At 46.2% G+C, this 18,485-nt stretch overlaps 1 protein-coding gene across 2 annotated transcripts in view; it reads left to right on the forward strand.

The window, feature by feature from the left end:
- The window catches only part of GRIN2A (glutamate ionotropic receptor NMDA type subunit 2A), a 2,125,912-nt gene that overhangs the window by 1,090,071 nt on the left and 1,017,356 nt on the right, over positions 1-18,485 (forward strand). The gene's annotated exons all lie outside the window — the stretch shown is intronic.

Raw genomic sequence — 18,485 nt, forward strand, 5'->3', positions numbered from 1 at the left:
AAAAACTATATACAAAAATGTGGCCCATTGTCCAAAAGGTCCAAAAAAAATGCAAAAACAAAGGAAACCTAACACTAACTACATAACTATTTACAAGGGCAGCGGGCTAGTCACTGGATGTTGTCATGGGCCAGGGCATTATCGAACTCCTGTTCAATGGCTTGGAGGCGGGCATGTTCCCTGGCCCGAGGTCTTGCAGGGATAAAGCAGTGTCCAGCTCCAACTCCCTGCGAAGACCCTCGAGGCACTCAGCTCGCCTCAGCGCCCTCCGCATGGAGTTCTCCGCCCTGACCATTGTGAGCCGTTCCTCTTCTGCCCGCTGCCGCTCCGCACCTATCTGCTGGCCCAACCGCTCCCACACGGAAGCCACTCCCATTCCAGGGTTCTCCTGCCCTCCGGCCGATGCCTGCACCCTTGATGTTGATGGCCCCGAGCCATGATGCCTCCCACGTCGAGCCTGCCGCTGCCTCCGACGCAACTGCCTGTGCCAGCACAATGGCATCCAGGCTGATGGAATCCACCGACGCCGTCGTGCACGTGCCCTGCCCGATGATGCCGTCACATCCTCCATCTGCTGGGGTCCAGTTGCTGGTGTGTCCACCTCTGCTGGACCCCCGACTGTGGCAGGGATGGGATCCCCACCGAGCTGGCTGCATTGGTCGGGGCAGGTCCACAGGGGGCCCTGGTGGCATCTGGGCCGGAAGACGGCATGGAGAACGACTGGTGCATAGTCTCCACAGAGGAGGAGAGGGTCGCCAGATTGGCCGACACATGTAGGAAACCCCCGACCATGGCCGATCCCAACTGGGCCACGTCGGCACGGTGCTCTCCGTGATGACGTGCATGCTCCTCCCGGGAAGCACGCACCTCATTACGAATTGCACCTGTGCGCAACGCGACACCAATCAGGACCTTCTCCATACGGCCAGGGGTCCCCTCGTCCGCAGGTGGAGGGGAGTCAGATGACATGGACATCCCCCCTACCTGCGTACAGGCCTGGGATGGGGCATCCCTGCTGGTGCATGGTGGTGCAGTCACAGTGTCAGGGACAGTGACATGCACAGGCCCCTCCACGGCGACCTGTGCTGCCTCCTGCCCCTGCCCCTGGACTTCAACACTTGCACCAGCAGGGATGCCCCCACCAGGCCCCATGTGCATCTCAGTAGCGGCTTCCTCCTCCTCTGTGGAAACCACCAACCTGGATGGCTCGACCCCGTCTTCCGCCGTTGCAAGCCCCTGTGGGGGCTCACCCACCCCTTCCGCTGCAGCCGTGGGGGCATCCCCGCCGCTTTGCTCCACAGCGCCGTCTCCGCCCTCTTCTTCACGTGGCGCTGTGTGGAGGGAGACATAGAACACAAGCATCAGGGTACTGTACAATGGTCCCCTAGACAGGAAGCAATAGCAGATGAGTGGCACTGTCAAAGATCACTTCCATCATATCCATCCACAACACATGAGTCAGTACAGGTAAAACACATGCGGTAACAGGCATGGCGCATGCTATGGACATTAGCATACATGTCCAAGGGATTCTTGAAACATACAATGTTGTTTTGGAACTCACATGCATCATGGGCCATGCCTATCACATGCACACACTTCACCCTAGTTTCATCCATCTGGCCTCGTACACCACAGACACAGTGGGTAAAAGGATGACTAGGCTGCATCAGTGAACCTGAACATTGCGACAGACATGTGTCATGCATCCCTGGCATTCACAAGTCACAGACACGCAGGTCAGACACACAGACATGGACAGCATACATGTACATGGCATCAGCACCCATCCCTCACCCCCACCCATGTCCAGGAACAGAGACTGGCATGCTTTCATGTGGCCATTCCGCATAGGGCAACCCATGTTGCATTTGAACACATGCACCAACCGTGTGGTTCACACATTACTGGTCTCACATGCATGACGTCCCTGCACACACACATGCATACATGGCCTATGTCACACATACAGGCAAGTATCAGACAACCAGCACACTGCGACATGCCCTGTCTCCCACAGCAATGCTTGGCCACTTACCGCTCAACTCCAGACGGGTCTGCCTCTCAAGGATCCGGGCGTGGAGCGCTGGGCCTACGCATTCCAGGACCCTCATCTGGATGGTACTCATGCGGCCCCAGGCCCCCTCCACGAGGCGCCGGGCCTTCAAGAGGGTCCTGGACCTGCAGTCATCCCAGCGCTTCTTGACATGTTGGTAGTCGCGGACTGCAACCCCCTCCGTGTTGATGGCAGTCACGATGCCCGTCCAGATCCGAGTCCGTCCTTCCTTGTTGGCGCGCTTACTTTCGAAGAGGGCATCATACTGCCCCAGGACTTGCTCCACCAGGACACCAACTTCGGTGGCAGTGAAGCTGGTGCCCCTCTGCCTCTCTGGCCGGGGGTTGCCAGTGGTGCCAGATGTTGCAGTGCCCGACATGGCAACCCAGGAGGCAGGAGTGGGTGGGCAACTGGGTCCTGGGGCTGGGCTGTGGAGCGATGATATCCCAGTCGGGAGTCTTCTGTTCCAGCAGGGGTGGACACAGCAAATGGACCCCTGCAGATGGCTGATGTGCAGGCACCAAATGGCAGGGCACGGTGGCAGCAGGCAGGCAGGCAGCAGCATTTGGCTCGTGGGAGGCTGCTCGGGGCTCTGGTGGGCAGTAATTCGGCCTTTTGGGCAGGAGCGTGGTCTTCCGTGTGCTTACGCGTGGCCAGCTTGATACTGAGTGATTTGGCACGTGAAAATCTTGCACGTCTGCGTGTAAATCGAGGAAAGACCCTTAGCGCGTAAGCGCGTCAGCACGCATACGCGATTTCATTGGACCAAAGGCCCTTAGCGCATAAGCGCGTCAGCACGCATACGCGATTTCATTGGACCAAAGGCCCTTAGTGCGTAAGCGCATCTGTGACGTTTCGCGCACGGGCGTTTCCCTGGCAGGGCTTGTAGATCCCACATGCCTTTACATTGCTCTGTACCTGCTTTTCGTGGGGTGCGGTGTGTGTGTTTTCCAGCCGTTGGGGTTCACACGCTATTACTTCACAGCGGGTGTTGGCTACGCGTTCTTCTACACGCAAGGCAGACGGTGAGTGGTAGCCCGCTCCCCCAGGCCCGATCGCGTGAAAAACTTCACGCGAACCCCTGTAATACACGTAGCCCGCTCCCCCAGGCTTGATCGCATGAAAAACTTCACGCGAACCCCTGTAATACACGTAGCCCGCTCCCCCAGGCCCGATCGCGTGGAAAACTTCACGCGAACCCCAGGCACAATAGCAGTATGGGACATTCATCATTGCTGTATATTGGCACTTTTGTGATGCGCAGGGACGCTACTGCCTGCCTTCGTGTGGCGGACGTGTTTAGGCCTGTGAGTGTCTTTGGCCGTGCGCGGCTTTGCCCTATTCGATTCCATGAATACGTGTGGTTCGCGTGCGTGTGGGCGTTCCGTCTGCTTCCCAGCAGTACATCCCAGTTACGCCCTTATTTTCGCGCGTTGTTCCCCATTCCGCGCGTTACGTCCCATGTTCTGCCCCCTTTTTGGTGTGTGCGCCGAGGTTGTGCGCTTTCACAGTGCGCGTCGCGCACGCCGTTCGGGATGTTTCAGTGACGTGTGCGCCATGCATGTGTTTGGCGCACATCCCGAGGAAAACATGCGCAGGGACTTCCATGAATCGCAAGTGTGTGAGTGCGCCTGTTTTTTCGTGCTTGCGCCTGCTTGCGCCTGCTTCCGCATAGATTTTCGGCGCACGTTTGTTCCATGAATCGGCCCCTAAATGTGGTTTTATGTTATAGTATTTAAATAACATGGCTGTCTTCATAAGGTGAGCATTTTAATTCTAAACTTGCTTGGACTAGTACAGTTTCAAAATGAGCGTGCATTAGATGTCATGTAAAAGTAAACAGTTTCCCTATGCTTTAATTACTTTCTGATTACACTAAATCATGTTTACTCGTCACAGTCAATATCAGTTAATTTGATGAATTCCTAAATGTGGGCATGTGTTGCCGCTTGATTTGGTTGATTGCAAACCCCCATCAGGTGACAATATAAATACCATCAACCCTACCTCACCCTATGCCTGCTCCCAAAGCAGTACCAACCAAATCTCACATTACACTTACACAGGTATGATGGGCGGTAATCAAGATTGTGCCATGGAACAGTAGGATGAAGATTACTGGTAAGTAATCAGAACACTACCAGTTGGACTTGTCACTGCTCTTATCAATGAGTAGAAATCAAGTATAGAAGTACAGACAATAAATGAACTTACAGTATACTACACTGATGATACATACTGATTGAAAGAGAAAACACAGTTTTACCGGGCAACCAAACTGTGTACTGCTGTACCAAAGGAAACCCCTGGGCATCTCCTAAGCTTGAAGTGTGAGACAGGTATATGCAGAAAAAAACAATTTGTTGGTCTGTTGTTCTAGAAATGGATAATAACACAACATACATTTAAATAGAACATAATGGGCCTCATTACACGGAACTTGGTAAGGGTTTACCGGTACCGGTAAGGGCACTGGTACTGGTAAACCCTTACCGCCTTACTACAAGGTCCCTTTGCCGGACCGACCTCAACGGCTGGTTTTAGCAGCCGTTAAGGAATGGGCCTGCAAAGGGACCTTGGTGCTAATTATGATACCGCAATTTGCGGTACCGTAATTAGCTTCTTCCCCATTCCCATTGAGCCCTATGGGGGCAAAAATGGGAATGGGGAACTGCCTTGGTAAATGGGGAATTACCGCCCCCGCTCACCTTGGAGTAGGGCGGTAATTCAGCCATCCACCAAGGCGGACACAGTAAAATACCAGCGGCAACCATGGCGCTAATAGCACCCTGGTTACCGCATACAGTGCAATGAGGCCCAATGAATATCCCTTGATATTCAGCCCAGGCAGTCAAAACACTTGAAGAAACCATGAAGCTATGAAGATCGCTGGAAGAGAACCTGAACCTAATCATATTCCATAGCAATTATAAAACAAATCCACCTGCTAAGTCTGGTATTGGAAGGTGTATTCACATTATATTCTGTGCCAGATGCCACAAATAGGGAATCAACAAAAGGGAGGATGCCATATGAGTAATTGTGTACCCTTGCACTCTTGCAGGCATATGTCGAATGGAGAGTCCACCCAACATCAGCAGCAAGGGAAGGAAACCGGAGTTCAAACGTGTTTTTCTGATTCCAGGCACTTTGTAAACAGGTCATGAAAAGGTTGTTCAATGGCCACCCTTGTATTCAAAGATCACAACATTAACCGTAAGAGGATAATGGCAGGCTTTTGTTGCCGGGCGTTAGGTAACACCACAATGATCCAATTTCCAGGGACACATTGACAGGGCAAACAAAGATTCGTATTTGTTCTACTAAATTAACAATAGAATCCAAGATGTCTCTAATTTGGAGCAAGTCAACTCCTCAGAGAGCGGAGGCTGAAATGATTATTCACAGAATGCAATACAACCAGAGTTGTTTTTCAGATGATATTGTGAAAGCTGGTGGGATATAGCTCATGTTATCACCTCCAAGAAGAAAAATATGTTTAATTTATTTGAGATACACAAACAATTGATTTCTGCTTAATACAGTGTTTCCGGTAGCAGGTTTGTGAAAAGAGTGCCTTTAAGGTACTCTGTTGGGTCTGATGCCTTCCCTTAACTTAACAAAGTAGATGCTATTTTCTGTCATGTGGGTGAGAGGCCCCTACCTACGACAATTTGAAAAAGGTCTACTTACCAAGTCTCCAATGTGTTAAACATAGGGTTGTGGTGTCAAGTATGTCAATATAATGTCATGCGGCGGGATCAGCATCAATGCAGTGGCGGCTCACTTGGAAGAACGTTAACAGCGGGATCAGCATCAGTGCAGTGGCGGTTCACCTGGAAGAAAATTAACAGCTATTGTGTTAGAGCTGCGTGCCTGCATTATGTCCGGCCAAGTCATAAGAAATGCCTTTAATTCAGTGTTTGTGTGCAGAGCATTTCGCTCCACTTCTGGTTAGGTGGGTAAACAGATTAGACTGTTTGCATACTGGCCTAGGTGGTGCAGTTGTGAGTGAAGCTGTTTGGCTGTTCTTGTGCTGTGAAGTATAGGGGACGAAGGATTTCTGTTTGGTAATCCTACCATCAGTAAGTTTTAGTTCAGCACTGGGAGTAAATAGGTAATTTAGGTAGACAGGTTTTTATTAGTAACAGGGAGTTCTGTTTCTCAAATAATAATTTGAACACAATTGATAGTCCTTAGGCCGCCATGTGCCTCAAGCACTTGCCACTGCCCCATGACCGACAAAGTTTGATCTGTACACTTTTTAAGTTGTCTCAGTCTGCAATCATCAGGTACTAATCCTAGCAGTGTGCTTCAACTGCTTGGAAATTAGGGGTGAATTTTGTACATCGAGCGCCAGGGGACCACTCCGGTGGTGATAGTGTGCGGTACAAATATCCTTTAACATTAACATATTCAGTTCCCTGGGCAGTATGTTATGACAAAGTACCACAGGCTCTAGTGAAGTAAGATAATCATGTCTAATTTCCGATCAGTTGAAACACACTATTTGGAATAAAATGTGATGATAAAGGAAAAATCATTTAAAAATGAGGCATAAGATAACAGTTGACATAGCTTATAAACAAAGGACATGACATAGAAGGACTGTAGACCGAGAACATTTAGAAAAAGTGGATAAACCAATCGTTTGTTCTCCATGATGAAGCAGCTTGTGGCCTAAACACCAACAACATTTTCCAGAAGAGGTTCGGAAAACTGAACTTCGTGATACCAATAAGTCTTGTTTACATTTATCATTTATTTACTGCAAGTGTTGAGGTGTGTTGGGCATTTCTTTACATTTCAGGAATCCCTCTCAGCCTTGGGTGGGAGACCAAGCAGGGTGGAAGGCAGGGCCAACACTACTCCAGAGGGGGGGTGTTGTTAAGGATTCTAATGGGGTGTCACGCACCAGACCAGGACTCATGCTACTGGCCCAGGCTGCAGCACACAATTAAAAGACTTTTACTTTATTTGCTAAGAATTCAGATTGACATGGCACCCAACCTGTGTCACACCCCCTTTTACAAATACCATGGCCACAATGGACCATGAACCAGGCCGGTGGGTTGTAATACAATATTTATTAATTTTGAAAATCCAACTGAAATCACACAAATGTACTATCGGGCAGCAATACCCAATGGGGTGATAATAACACTGTAAAATGATAGAATACACTTAGTTTGAACTTCTAATATAACATACACAAAGCACAAATGAATGGAAGCAACTTTACTTTTCGGGTAGATAGTACCCAGTTAAGATTTCCCCATGCAACGCTCCCTCAAACCCTGATTAACTGAATTTTGGATAGAATGGAGACGTAAGGTGTCAGGTATACAAGGCAGCAAAGATCATTGAAATCTGACCTTCCCCCACAAAATGGGAGGCATTTAAAGACCTTTACAATTGCACAAAATATCCCTCGGAATTAGAAAAGATTTTTTTTTACATGTGCGGTTGAATGAATAAGGTAGAAATGAGTATGGCTGTATCAAAGAAGTCAGAACACTTGTAAATTACAAGGCAATGTACTAGCAATGGGCATACGATTCAGAAAATCAACTTTGGAAGGAACACACAGTGCAGTAAATCACACATGGAGAAATTACATTTGCTAATGTTCTCAGGTTTAAATGTCAAAACAGCTTGTGAAAAAACCGGGTGAAACAGACAAAATCAGAATGTGGTTTTTATGCTGAGTGATAAATGAACATCACAGGAATAATAAGAAAGTGAAAGGGTAACTATAAAGGCATGACAGGATGAGGTTCTCAATGGGGAAGGGAATTTGGTTTTAAAAGTGAAAGCAGTGGACAGGGAAAATCGGTTTGGAAAGGAAATTACAAGTTTTATTACAACTAGATTTTAGTTTCTATTTTTCTTACTTTCCACTGAGGAAAGATGATGGCACATCTGAGCATTAGAGGCAGACGTCTCCAGCCTGTTAATGCATGCCAGCATGTTGAGAATTGGAGCAGCGGGATATTTGGGCAGAGTGGGAGCGGGCTGAGTTTGTCAGAAAGAGGGGTTACACCTGAAAAGAAATGAGTGTGTAAAAAAGCACTAGCAGTTTATAGATGTGCCAGTATTTTGGGAGGAAGCAGATTGGGGTAGCGTGTGGCATCCCTTAAGACTGTTGCAGGCATTGAGGAATGTCAGCATTAGACATCCGGTATACAGACATAGTTTCAGATCAGGAGGTGTCGATGAAAATATATGGGAAGGAGAGAGCGAGAAAAAGGTAGTGAGAGAGGAGTGGTGGATGGAGAAAGGGGGGTAAGAACAGTGAGAGCTAAAGGTGACAAGAGAGAAAAGGGGAAAGAAAGACCTAGAGGGAGACACAGGGGCGTAGCAAGGATGCATGTCTTTACTTCAGCTGCATGCACTTTGTTCTACATTTACTTTGTCAATGTTTGTTTTTTCATACCCTTACGTCCCCTGTCTTTCAGATCTCCCAATATTGTCCTCATCTTTATAGGGGAGGCCCTCTTATTTTCTACCCATTTTTTTTCTCAGTAGCCCTAATCTTAACCACATCTATTGCCACGTGTCACGTTGACAATGTAAATATGGAAAGAAAAAGCAAGAAGAATTACATTCATGATAAAGTAAATGTCTGGTGAAGTGAATTTAGACGAGCTAAGTGCAGTTAAAGTGTTCTACGTGAAGTAACGGGGGTACCCATAACAGAGGAAGAAGAGGTGACAACGAGCCTGTGACCAGACAGGGTAAGAAAAAGTAAAAGGTAACTAAGATGTATGGAAATCACATTTTTAAAACAGCTCAATCATTTTAAACAAAAAAGAAGATGATCTTGAACCACCGACATGGAAACATTTTTGGTGGTTGGATCAATGCAAAGGCCTCCCACATCATTAAAATGAATATGCAACATTTACAATCCTGGCTGCTTAAATGTGTGGGTGACTGTCAATAATGCACTGTGGCTTAGCAGCTGCTTGGAAGGATATGTGAGAATTTTTAAAGAATATTGTGGTGGGGCGGGTTGGTACTAGTTTGGGAATGTGTGCTGGGATTTCTGGGAGACATCATATTGAGTTAATGCAGACTCATCAATTTACGATAATGTAATTATTTTGGGAGTACTGGGCCTCTGAACATCTACAGTAGGTATTGCTGAGTTAACGTGAGGGCAACCACAGTGAAGGTTCTTAATTAAATGCAGGCATATTACACGCAAAGGTATTCCAGACGTGTGGGCTAATGAACAGGAGCGTATTGTAAACACGCTGGTATCATTGACTTAAAAGACATTTTGTCTCGTTTTGTGGAAGCTGCATGCTTATGACATCACACAGGGCTAGAGGAAACACTTCAGTGGGCACTTTAGTTGCCATACACCGACCATTAGATAATCGTGGCATTCCAGATTTAGTAGCCGTTCCCCAACTACTAGCCACTCATTGATGATTTTAACAGATAGACACGTATGCTTGTGAATAATACTGACACAGCTGGCCCTGAGGTGCACTTTGCAATGCCTAACGAAGGTGAGAGAGATGTTACCACTAAACACATAACTCATGCCCCTAATAATGTTATTTTCATAAACATCACATACTAAAGCAATATTTTTGTCCAACTAGATTTCCAAATATGAAATAAATATTGCCCCTTTGGGAGATGAGTGGGTGGGCTAACCTTTGAAGAAAGGGTTTGACATTTGAAGGTCAGCCAATAAGAGTTGGATTCCATCTGATCAATATACTCATAATCTCCACTATCTCATGTAACCATACAAGACACACAAAGAAATTGGGCCACCACCCACAATTTTCTTCCAATTATTGTATGAACTCCCTAAAGATACACTGCACAGTGAATAATTACTGTCACAGTCTGTGACATCCGCCCGTCCCCGCTGGCTGAATACTGTGAATAGTTCATGCAAACCATAGCAGACTACATATGTATTTCTGTTCTCTTGGAGACAAGATGCTCCTGCCAATGGCTGTCTTCTGTTTTTTGGAGAGAAAGTTCAGTAAATAATGAAAGGCAACATATGTGTATTTGATGGATAGTAAGTTATATTTTTGGAAATGTATGGCAATTACAACTGATAAGTGAATTCTAATACGCTCTTCACCATACCTGTCTATGCCAACACCAGTCAATATGTTCTACTAATAACTAAGACATTTTGGAAGGACTGCTCAGATTCTGCTCAAATGCACTGAAACACCTGCAAGCATGATCAGGATGCCAGCAGATTGCCAGGGATAGCTCCCCATTACGTGTTTTATGAGGCTTGGTCCCCATTTAATGAGTCAGTATGCTAAACCGCTGAAAAATGCACACAATTGTGTGAATGTCGTACAATCATTGATAACAATATTGTGTACTTTATGGTGGTGGCTAGTCTAAAGTTGAATTTCTCAAACTGACTTCAGTGAATTCATCTGCAACATATTGTTTACATTGCTTAATATTACGGTTCAATGCGATCAAATACAAGAACAATCAAAGTGTCAATTTGTAGGCAGAGTCCACAGAGGCATTCTCCCTTTCCTCATCTTCCCCTAGAAACTCAATGTCTCCAGAGTTCTAGTTCTCTTCAGGCTGGACTACTGTGACAGTCTCTTCCTTAATCTGCCTCTTTCCTCCTTCTACCCTCCTCAACTAATCCAGGATAGGACTGCAAGACTTATCCTTGGCCTCAATCCCAGGGACTGCATCTCTCCACTAGCTCTCTGTGGTTGTAAGTATCACATTCAAGACCCTCTGCATCATCCGCAAGGCTTTCTGGGGTCTGGGACCTCACTACACCTCTCTCTCCCTAAATATCTCCCTGCTAGAGTTCTTCGGTCTTCTAGCACTAACTCTCTTGTGGTTAGATGGTTCTTCAAGCAGAGAGTGTGGGGTGGATCTATTTCGCCTCCCTCTGGAATACCCTGCCTGCCCCTGTCTGTCTTGTGCCAGACCTCCTTAAATTCTGGAGGCTTTTCAATACATTCCTCTTCTCCATCTCCCTCCCCCCCTCCTAGTTCCACCTGCCTCTATGTCTTGTTGCCTGGATCCCTCATGAGTCTTACTCAGGCCAGGCCCTCCTTCGACCAGTCTCCCCATCGCCCCTTTTTACCAGCACTTACCATCGGGAACCCTTCCCCATCTAGCTCACTGAGCGTGGTCCACCCCTCTACTTTGTAGTAGCTGACCCCATCCCTTGTTCCCTGAGTACTTGCCCTCTTGGGTCACCCTTTGCCGACTAGCCTACCGAGTCTGGTCCACCACCCCTACCTCGCACTAATTGACCCCCCATCTCTTGTTCCCTGAGCACTTGCCCTACTGGGTCTCCCTTAGCACTTGCCCAGTCCCTTGCCCTCCTACCTCTTTCCTCCTCTCCCCTGCACTATTCCCTCTTCCACTCTGCCTGCACTTCCTGTTACTGCACTTGCATCATCCAAATGTCACAAGGCCTAGCAGGACCGTTACTGTTATTTTCTCCTCTCCCCCTCCCCCTTGTCTTGAAGCACCTGGAAACACTTTTTGATGTATAGGTGCCATACACATGGTAAATAAATAGCTCTCTGCGCACCCCAAAGTAGTAACCAAGATCATCAATTGCAATTATCCATTGGAATCCGCATTACCTTAGCAGAACAAGAATTACAAATACTGGGGGGAGAAGAATAGGCAGGACATTGACAGGCAATCAGATAAGCACAGTATTAATAAGAGCCATAAAGGGTTAATATGTAATACATTGTATATGACCGGATCTCTAAAGATGATATCTGCATTCAGTAGCTAAGGCCACAGTCTTAGGGACATCCCATGAACACAGTTTTCATAAAATATTCTCTTGCCCGAACTCCCTATAGAGCGCAATCATTTCCAGATATTAAGTCAAAAGGACAGTTTGCGTAGATGCACAAAAATCACTTTTTTTAATAGTGACTGGTTCTATGCGAGTATCACCAGCATGCTTTTGCAAGCTGCAGCTGAGAAGTTTCAGTTTGGAGAGTGGTCCAAACCAGCATGTGAAAACCGAGCGTCAGAGATGTTAACGTTAAAGGATATTTATACTGTGCACTATGACCACTGGAGTGGTCCCCTGGCGCCGATGGTGTTCTGCCTGGAACAGAGTCTTCCATTGGGCCTTGAAATCCTTGCCATCACAAGACACTTCTAGCTACTGATGTCACAACAGATTCAGCTCGGATTTGTGTTTTTCCAGATAGTCCCATTTTAAAACCTATAGCCATCTGTTTTAATTCGCCGGCAGCAAATTAGAAAATGTATAAATAAATATAATGTTCGCTTTTGGCCAGAATAAGTGTAGCTTTTTTGATGCATAGTGATTAAGCTTTAGAATGACTAATGTTCACTAAATGGATGAGTTGAATACCATGGATGCATAGTCTTTTTGGGTGAAGCATGATGATGAATTGGTACAGTTCAAGTAGCTGAGTGCGTCAACAAAGTGTACATTATGCACATTTAATTTGTATCAGCATATTTTATGGCATTAAGATTACCATTGATAACCCTGGATTTGCTTTCAACATATCAAATGTTATTTTTTTCAATACAGGCCAGATCGGTTTGTCTGTTTCATCCCACTTGGAGAACTACATCATGCAGTGTTTTAAAACATTCTGGGGGTTTTAAATTGAGTAATTGAATTGACTTCATCCTTTTTTTCACGGTTAGCTGTAATTTTAAAATTATGATTAGGTAAACCAATGTTTTCCCATTCAATACATGTATTGTTGATTCAGTGTTTAATATCTAAAAGTGCCAGGCTATTGTGCGAGTCTACACAAAAAGACACTTAAGGGGTTAAATATATTTTGTGAATTAGCAAAAGTATTATTAACACATCATTTTTACCATCTGGATATGAACCCCAATTGTAATTTCGCCTCTGAACCCAGAAAGTGGTATCCACATATTAAAGGCAACACTTTTTTTTTACAATTGGGCAAGGTGTGTTTTTTGCATGAGTGCCCTTCATCTAGGCAATGCATTTGTCATAAAAGTACAGAGGTCGTGGGCAACGGCATGCAAGTTTCACTATTACCAAAACTTGGAAAAGTGTGCACATGGGGGGCACATTTTTGACTAATTGGAAAAAAGACACATTTGGTAAATGGCGTAAACTCAGATACAATTATTATCAGAAGAATAGTGGTGATCCTTTATCAATGCTGGGCAGGACAGGTTTTTCATGAAACATATATTACTAAGACCTGACTATCAAATACATTGCATTTACTTGGTAAAACAATGGTGCTGCTCTTGAATAGATTAATATTCCTGAAATACAACTGGAATTCATTGTGTTGTGTGCACCCCTGGCATAACCAATACACATCTTGTGTGGCTGAGCTCTGTGTTTGGCAGTTTTTAGTGCCAGCCTGAGTAGCCACCTCCCAAGCCATCTGTGTGTCTGCCTGATGTGTGATTTGGGGGCTTGTGTTAGGCCAGCCTGGCCTGGACATATTGGGCCTCATTACGAGTTTGGAGGTAGCCATGCCGTTTTTACCGGCATGGCTCCCCCCAAACCCGGGTCTGGAAAAATGGGAATTACCGGGCCATTCTGACATTTGCAGGCCCGGTAATTCCCATTTTCGGGACCCAAACCCGGTACGTCCCCATTACCATATGGGCCCCCATAGGGCTCAATGGGAATGGGGAGGATGCTAACAACGGTCCTGTTAATGACGGGACCGTTGTTAGCATCCTGGTCTGCTCGCGGGTGCCGCTCTGGATGTCTGGTCTGACCATGTGTGCAGAGCGGCACCCGCGAGCAAACTCATAATGTTGCAGCGAGGTAACAACGGCGCTGGTAGCACTACCGGTGCTGTTGTTGCCTCACCGCAACACTTGTAATGAGGCCCATTGACTGGACCCTGGTTCCTTTCTCCATGGCCACGATTTATTTTTCAAAGGCATCTCAGAACCCATCCTGGGCTCTGCCTCATACTGCCCAGTCCTCCATGCTGGTTCACATGGCTGTCCTATTTTGGAACCGTGTTCTGGTATTCTGCATACTGCTTCTCTGTGAAATCCCCAGAGCAAACATGACTGGGTGTGTTGCCTGGCCTGGCATGCATCAGTGGTCTGTCATTAACACTCCACATCAGTTCCACCTTGGGCCCGTCTCTGTCCTCCTGCCTTCATCTCATCATCTCATCATGGTACCATACTTTGCTAACTGGCTTCCCCTCTTGCCCACCTGGGCTGACTGGATTCAGTTGTCAACTTCCTCCATTTTACTAGTCTCTTCTCCTTCACTGCCGGATCTGAATGGTTGGTCATTTTCCTGAGCACATGGATTCTTATCCTTTTCATTCATCTGGGTTGTGGCAGATCAAGGGTGAAATCCCTGGGTACCACATTTCTTTCCAGACATGTAAATGAAGCTCTGTATTTGCAATGATATGATATGATATCATATGGCATTTATAATGCGCCTATACACAAGTGATTCAAGGCGCAACGAGGCGAGAGAGGGGCAACAGAGGGGAGACAGACAACCATCATATTAGGCCAGATGTCATTCAGATCGTGCAAGTGCATGGGAGGGGGAAGGAGAAGAAATGAGGGGCAAGGTGAGAGGACAGTGCAGTACATGGGAAAAATAAATAAATAAACAATAGTAAAGTATGGCCAGAAGATGGCAAGTGCAAGGGTAAGTGCAGACATCAGGTGTCAGGTGCTGGTAGTGGGACTGTAGGGATACAGAAAAACAGTCCCAAGTGCGGGGGTTGCCAGGAAGGCAGTGCAGGAGTGCGACTGGCTGGGGCGGGGACCTGGGCCAATGATAACAGGGTGGTCAGGTAACCAGTGGAGTTTCAGTGTCAGCCAGGAAGTAAGCAAGGGAGAGGAGGAGAAAAAGCAGAAGCAAAGAGAAGGGTTTTGAGGTGCTTCCGGAGCAGAAGATGATTCTCCTCAAGTTTTAGGGAAACAGGGAGGCTGTTCCAGAAGGAGGCACCACCCGAAGAAAGAGATCTACCACCAACTCGTTGCTTGGAGAAGCGACTGATCCTGAGAGAGTTGGAGGCAGATGAGCAAGAGCTCGAGAAGGAAGGTATTTAGGAAGAGAGAGTTGGAGGTATTGAGGCCCCAGGCCCCACAATTTTCCCCTGCACACCCTGAGCCCAGTATGTAACGACTGGCACTATGTATACACTACCCCCTACTAGAGTGCTGATATGTTCTTTGACATTGTTGTCAGGGGTCCCTTGGCTCCGGTAGTAGTGTGGTTTTGCAGGTCACCTCTATGTGTGCTTCCCTTAACTTGCATTGGTTCCAATGCCAGTGTTGAATCCATCCTTCTGTGGATGGGTGGGTCATAAGCCTGGAGCTGAAGCTCCTTAAGAGGGCCAACTATGGTGTTTCCCGTGATTGCTTTTTTTGATATAGCAAAACACAAGGGGTGATGGCTGGAAGGTTTAGAATTAATCTTAACCTCTGGCATTGCTCTGGGCAACCCCAGATGGCTACAACTGTGGTGAATAACAGGTACCTTGCCCTATAACCACAGTTTGCCTATAGGATGTGTCACATTTCTTTCATCTGGACAAACCATGAAACTCACAGAAAATATGCAATTGCAAATACTTTGGTATTTTCCTTGCCTTGTTCCATACTGAAATGCTCTTCCAAAGACTGTAACTTTAGAAGACACAAGTGATTTATTTGGATATTTAATCTAATAACAAAATTGCATTTCACTGTTTTCCCTTAGGATACAATTGGACACTTTGGGCCTCATTCTGATTTTGGTGGTAATTCAATGGATTTCCATCAAATTACCATCAAATTTAGTTATCAAAATTTGATCCCATGAGTTTACCACAGGTTTACCACTAGTGGTATGGTGGTGCTAGTTCCCATTTTGGGAGTCCTTAGGACTCCTTGGGGTTTTTGGTGCCAATACCATAAGGGGTAGCCTTGGTAATTCAGCCTATATTTGGATTTAAAGTGGAGGTAAATCCTCCACTTCAACGCTAAACTCGTGATTTGGCGTAGAGGTAAAAACAGTGGAAATTTCGTTACTGCCCCAGAGAATGGCGGCAATGTAATTACCACCGCTTTTTTACTGCTCCGCCAAACTCGGAATTAGGCTTCTTGCAAATTGTGATACTGTATCACCTAGTGCGTCTAGTGGTGATCTGGATCTAGGTAGGCTCAGTACAGTGTATCTAATTTTATTACAGTTTTGGGTGGGCCTTTGGGCCTGATTTGTAATATTGTTTAATTCTTGTGCTCCTTCTTTTTAATGAATTATATATGTTCCTAAGAGTTCCCCCTTTAGGTGCGTGTGTGCTATAATGTGTTAAAGGTTATTGGGAACAACTGTTCAACCATGTAATGGCATGGCAATTCCATGATGTGTGTATGTATATCTGTATGGTTAAGAATCCCTTTTTCCTCAGCACTATAATAAAGAGTACATCTTTTTTCATTAAACCCTGGTTGCCTAATTATTTGGATTTCCCATCGATGCTAACTGTGCATGTCCACCAGCTTTATCTGCCTGGAGCTAAGACTGTTCTGCCATTGCTACCCCATAGGGTGATGTGTATCTAGGATTTGGAACCCTGTATTTCCTTAAGATCAAAGTTCTCACAAAAATTACCAGAGACCAGTGGAAACCCATTCATAACAGAACCCTTTTCCTGTCCCACCCCAAAACAAAAAACAAGCACAAATAAAATGAAACTTTGTGACACCCTTTTTACAACTTTTGCACACCGTTTCCCTAAGCCCACTCCACACACAAAAATAACACATTGCCACCTTTGTGAAACTGGAACTCAGTGGTGAAATCTTTTCTGAATTCTTTTCAAACCCTTTCTCTCAGCCTTTCTCCTAAAAAGGTACTAATGTTTGCAGCTCATGAAGCATGAAAAATGTTGCATGGATAATCTAGAAAATGCCCATAGGTGCAGCAATATTATAGCATGGAGAACCCAGAATTGCTCACATGTCATCTCTCATGTAGCCAGGAGAACCTGGGCAATTGTCAAAGTTACTTTGTGCCCTGTGGGAAGTTGAATCTACTTTATTAATTACTGTCATTGCAAAATTGCAGGGGAAAGCTGCACAGGGAAAATGTCTTTATTTATTAGGTTTTTATAATGCGTCTATAGACAATGTGTTTCAGGGCATGAGATGTCATTCTCTAAAGCCACAAAAGAAAACCTGGTGTTATTTTCTATGCGATACTTAAAGCCGATGACATAATAATCATCAGAGCTGGTGTGTTGGCTATAGCTAGGAGTCTTGCCATGTTCTATTGCAATAAAGATTCACTCAGAATATGAATTGGCAGTGGTCCAGATCAGGAATTTGGTGATTTTTATATATATTGAACATTTGTATGGCACCTATACACCAGAAAGTGTTTCCAAGCGCCACAAGACAAAGAGGGGGGAACAGAGGAGGATAAACAAAAATATATGGTCCTGCTAGGACATTGTGACATTCAGATCGTGCAAGTGCAGAAAACAGGGAGTGGAGGGAGGGCAAAGGAGAAGGTAAGGGAAAGGGGGAGGGCAAAGGAGGAAGCGGGCCCCATGGGCTGGGTAAGTTCTAGCGGGAGCCAGGAGGGCAAGTGTGCTGGGGGCAGGGCAATGGTCAAGTTTGAGTAGGGGGTGGACAAGACTCAGTAGTCCAGCAAGTGCCCAGGGTGATGGGATGAGGGTTAACTACTGTGAAGGGGGGTGGCCAAACTCTGTAGTCTAGTCAGGGAAGGGTGTCCTGGTAAGGAGGTGCTGAGGAAGACAGGTCAAGGGAAGGCTTTGCCCATATATGACTCAGAAGGGACCAGGAAGCCAGTCACAGCAGCACAAGGGCATTGGCAAGGAAGGGCGCTCCTGCTGAAGAACGATATCTACCCACACTCTCTGCTTGGAGAAACGTCTAACCTGCAGAGTGTTAGAGCTAGAAGAGCAAAGGACTCAAGCAGGGAGGTAGTTAGGGAGAGAAAGTTGGATGTAGTGCAGTGCCAGGCCCCAGAAAGCCTTGTTGTTGATGCAGAGGGTCTTGAATTTGATCCTTGCAGTCACTGGCAGGCAGTGGAGAGATTATAGTACTGGAGAGATGTGGTCCCTGTGCTTGCGGACAAGGATAAGTCTTGCAGTCCTATTCTGCATTTGTTGGAGAGGGGGAGGCAGGAGAGAAACAGATTAAGGAAGAGGATGTTACTGTAGTCCAGCCTGGAGAGAACCAGAGCTCTAGAGACATTGAGTTTCTGGGGGAAGGTGAGGAAAGGGAGAATACCTCTGAGGAGCTGAAGAAGAAAGTGAGCCTTCTTGGCAAGGTCAGAAAATTTAGGTGAGAAGAAGAGAGAGGAGTCGAAGATGACACCCAGGTTTTTTGCCTCATAAGAAGGTGAGGGGAGGGGACCCAGAGAATGTGGCCGGAGAGAATGGGGGAAAAAAGG

Source organism: Ambystoma mexicanum, chromosome 2q, assembly GCF_040938575.1.
Source record: "Ambystoma mexicanum isolate Mex_15411 chromosome 2q, UKY_AmexF1_1, whole genome shotgun sequence".
Classification (NCBI taxonomy): Eukaryota; Metazoa; Chordata; class Amphibia; order Caudata; family Ambystomatidae; genus Ambystoma; species Ambystoma mexicanum.